The following is a 4,933-nucleotide window of genomic DNA, read 5'->3' as shown; positions in this document are numbered from 1 at the left end:
ACCAGTTATGGGATCTAACACAATAGAGACATATCGATTAAATGAGGAGACCAACTCAAAACAATCACACACAAAGAGACATCTCATAACACCAGGATGTACAAGGAAAACCCAATATGGGAACAACCTCGGTGAGCAATGTTGGTGGAGTCTATTGCTCCAATCTAGCCTCACAATGAAAACACTATTACAAAGTTTAAGGCACCAACCCAAGGAGAACCAACCCCTGACTTTATGGGCTACAACCCAAAGGAGCACAAACCCCTGCACTGAGATACAACTCAGTGTTCAAATTGAAAACATCAAATACAAAGGTAGTAATCTAGTTACAAGTGAATCTTGTAACAACTCATACAAACTTCCCTGCCAGTAAGGTATCTCCTCAGCCTTACTAGTTCTCTGCTCACTTTGACTGAATCTTCATCAACTCAATCACTATCTTGTTGGATCTTCTCTCTTACTCAATGTTCTCTCTTCTCACTGTTGTTTCTTACCAGTTCACCTTCCTCTCTGTCGGCTCTCACTTCCTTCAGCTCTCTACTGCTCTCCACCGGCAATATACTTAGTCGGTTCTATGCTTGCCTAACATGCAGTGCTACCTTCACTCTTTTGTCGATATGAACATTACCGGTTCTGCTCTACTACCAGTTGAGCACTTCAACCTAGTTCTCACTCACTCTCAGTCTCTTCTCAGATACTCATTGATCACTTGGCTTTTTTTCTTTCATATGAAAAAGTAACACTTAGTCACTTTGTAGTAGCACTATCTTCTTCCATTCAGTAGCACTTTTCTATCTCTTAGGCTCACATATTTATAACCCAAACTTCCCACCAAAAACCAATTTCAAACTTGGCGCCTTAGGATTTTCTTCACTGATCATGAGGCACATCGAATCCACTCAAATCTAATCGGATATCAATACAGAAATGTCTGTCTGTGCATATCTACCATTTTTCGTGCCTTCCAAAACATGCCTTCCTATCCTGCAATCAATATGTCGACATAATTCTTGGTTAATCACCATTAATGGCATGATGGATAGCATCAACTACTTTGATCTTCCCATTCAGTCTATCCTCAATCCTCTCTTTTCCATTTTAATCTCGAGTCGTGCACCTCGTGCAACTCCACCTCGAACTCAGTAGTCACCATTAATGTCAAACCAATCACAACTACCTCTTTGACCCCATACATCACCTTCCTTTGCGCATTCATCACCTCAGCACTGTGTGGCATCCGTGTCGACCATCTACCAGCTTGGCTCTTCAAGTCGGTCTAGATAGGATCATCGACCAAACCCTCTATTGGTTCCTCTTTCCTTCTTGTATACTAACCCTATCGGTATCTCACATTCTACCAGTTAACTCACCATGTTTTCTCTCTGCTAAACTACTGATGGAACACCTTGACCGATTGTCAGACATGTCTCTCTTGAGCATGCTCATTCCCACAAGGTGGGAAGACATTTGCATCTACACCTTGCTCATATTACTGGTGGACTTACATACTGGTAAACCTTCTTTATGACACTCTGTCATCAACATTCACCAGACACCATCTTCAGTCGGGCCACTTCCTCTATCTACATCTGCTCAGTTATGCCTTTTCCTTTATCAACACTGATCATATCTCAACTAGTTTGTCAAAGTGACAAACACATCACAGTCCTTTTGTACTAGCATTTCAACAAGCCTTTACCTCTTCTCTCTTATCTCAAAGAATCATGATGCACACTATGCATACCTAGAGATAAGTTTCATTTACTAGTGGAGTGACACCTTGTCTTCTGCATCCTACAATATATTCATGTGACTTCCCTATTTGAGCAGCAAACCTTTAAACAAGCACATGTGATCTGGCGATGGCACTTTCACTGTCAGTCATTGCTTCTCATGATGACTGCATCTTCATCCAGAGGGAGTCCTGTTGCTCTACAAATTCATAGCATACGTGTGATATGTTCATTCTTCTCTTCCAGTGTTGATGTGATTTAGGTAACATTCTGCCTCTTCATCACAAACAACATCCAAGCACCTTGCTCATCCTACTTGTACATTGGTCACGATCTTTGTAGGTTGACAATCACTCACTTGGTTGATCTGACTTCCTCATGTCAACAAATCACTTACCAGTTGATATCCTTTCCTTACTGGTGGTGCACTGTACCGGTACTGATCACCTTACCATTCCATCCACACAAGTCAGGCACCAACTTGTGTACCGGTGACTCCCGGGGTCATCTTCCTTACCTTAACGGTGTTCTACGACACAAGGCGATATCAAAAATATCTCAACATGTACTCCTACATGATAGTGTTGCACATTCATCTCTCATATCGGTAGTCATCCCATACTGGTTGACGTCAATGACAACCTGATGCCAACAAGTTCAACTAAGGCAGTTAGAGATTTACCAAAGATTGTGAAGCCTCATAATTTGGTATGTAAGGAATATCAAATGGGTAACCAAATCAGAACTTCTTTTAAGAGCATACCTGATAAATCTAATGATATTCTTGATTTGATTCATACTGACCTATGTGGTCCTACTAATACAAGAAGCTTTCAAGGAGATAGATATTTCATGTTAATCATTGATGACTATTCTAGAATGATGTGGGTTGTTTTTCTAAGGAAGAAATCTGAAGCCTTTGAGAAATTCAAGATCTTTAAAGCTATGGTTGAGATAGAGATAGGAATGAAAATCAAGTGTCTGAGATCATATCAAGGTGGCGAATTCACATCCGATGAATTCAACAGCTATTGTGAGAAAAATGGCATTAGGAGACAGTTATTTGCACCCCAAACACCTATGCAAAATGGTATTGTGGAAAGAAAGAACATAACCATTTTGGATACAACCAAAAGTATGATGATGGAAGCTAATTTGCCTCATATCTACTGGAGCGAAGCAGTAAGTACAGTGGTTTACACATTTAACAAAGTTCATATCAAAGGAGATATCGATAAGACACCTTATGAATTATGGTTTGGTCATTCCCCTAATCTTAAGTATTTCAGAATCTTTGGAAGTAAGTGTTATATCAAAAGAGATGATTCCATTGGAAAGTTTAAACCTAGATTTTATGAAGGAATATTTCTTGGCTATTCAACTAAAAGAAAAGCATATAGATGTTATAACAAAAGATTGCAGAGAATTATGGAGAGCGCTAATGTGAAAGTGGATGAGAAGCACTAAGACCAAGCTAAATTTTATGATAGAGAACCAACAGTGGAAATGATCATAACTAATCCGGTAATGCATGTACCGGAACAAAATACTAAACTAGTGACCCCAGCATCATCAAAAAACTCAACTGTAACTAAAGAGCAGCACAGAGAACCTGAAAATCAGAAAACACCAAGGTATGTAAGGCTAAATCATTTTGAAAATCATATCATTGGAGACAAAAACAAGGGAGTTATGACAAGGAGAAGATTGGCAAATCAAGAGGTATGTTTCATTTCTTAGATTGAACTGGCATCAGTAATTGAAGCTTGTAAACATGACTATTGGATGAAAGCTATGGAAGATGAATTAGATCAGATAGAAAAGAGCAATACTTGGACTTTGGTTACTCGGCCTAAAAATAAGAATGTTATTGGAACTAAATGGGTCTTTAGAAACAAACTGAATGAGGATGGACAAGTTGTAAGAAACAAGGCTAGATTGGTCTGCAAAGGATATTCTCAGAAGGAAGGAATTGATTATGGTGAAACTTTTACACCCGTAGCTAGAATTGAAGTTGTTAGACTATTTCTTGCTTATACAACCTATAAGAACTACAAGGTCTATCAAATGGATGTTAAGTGTGCATTTTTTAATGGAGAACTTGAAGAGGAAGTCTTTATTGAGCAACCTGATGGATTTTTACTGACAGATGATAAAAATATGGTTTTCCCTATATGGATTAAAACAGGCTCCTAGAGCTTGGTATGCAAGGTTAGATAAGTATCTTTTGAAGCTAGATTTTATAAAAGGTAATGTTGATAGTAACATATATTATAAGATCACTAATGATGATATTCTGACTATTGAAGTATTTGTTGATGATATCATTTTTGGAGGTGAAGAAAAATTATGCATGGATTTCTCTGATAATATGCAAAGTGAATTTGAAATGTCTATGACTGGAGAAATAAGATTTTTTCTAGGTTTGCAGATTACTCAGACTGACAAAGGCATCTTTATTTGTCAAACTAAATATCTAAGGGAATTATTGAATAAATTTGGTATGGAAAATTCCAAACCGGTTAGTACTCTTATGATTACAAGTGAAAAATTGTCAATTAAAGATGTATCCCCTCCAATAAATTCTACAAGACATAAATCCATGATTGGTGGTCTCCTATATTTAACTCAGACTAGACCGGATATAATGAATGCAATCAGTATTGTATCAATATTTCAGAGTAATCCAAGGGAAAATCATGAAAGTGCAATAAAAAAGAAATTGTAATATTTGCAAGGAACAGTTGAATATGGTTTATGGTACCCTAAAGATGATGACTTTACTTTATGTGCATACATAGATGTAGATTGGGCAGGTGATGTTGATGACCAAAAGAGAACATCTGATGGAGCATTCTTTTTTGGGAAGAAGTTGGTTTCATGGATCAACAAGAGGCAGTCATGTATTTCTTTATCTACTGCTGAAGTTGAATATGTTGAAGCCGCAACTAATTGCACTCAAGTTCTATGGATGAAGTGTATGTTAAAGGATATACAAGTGAGTTATAATGATCTAGTTGTTAATCATTGTGATAACTCTGCAGGTATTGACATATCAAAGAATCTAGTATTTCACTCCAAGACTAAGCACATATCAATCAAGTATAATTTTTTGAAGGAAAAGGTGGAAGCAAAAGAAGTCAGATTTGTTTATGTGAACACTAAAGAACAGATAGCAAACATCTTCACTAAACCTTTGT

Source organism: Cryptomeria japonica, chromosome 8, assembly GCF_030272615.1.
Source record: "Cryptomeria japonica chromosome 8, Sugi_1.0, whole genome shotgun sequence".
In the NCBI taxonomy this organism is placed as follows: Eukaryota; Viridiplantae; Streptophyta; class Pinopsida; order Cupressales; family Cupressaceae; genus Cryptomeria; species Cryptomeria japonica.
Note: the sequence above shows the minus strand (reverse complement) of the source record.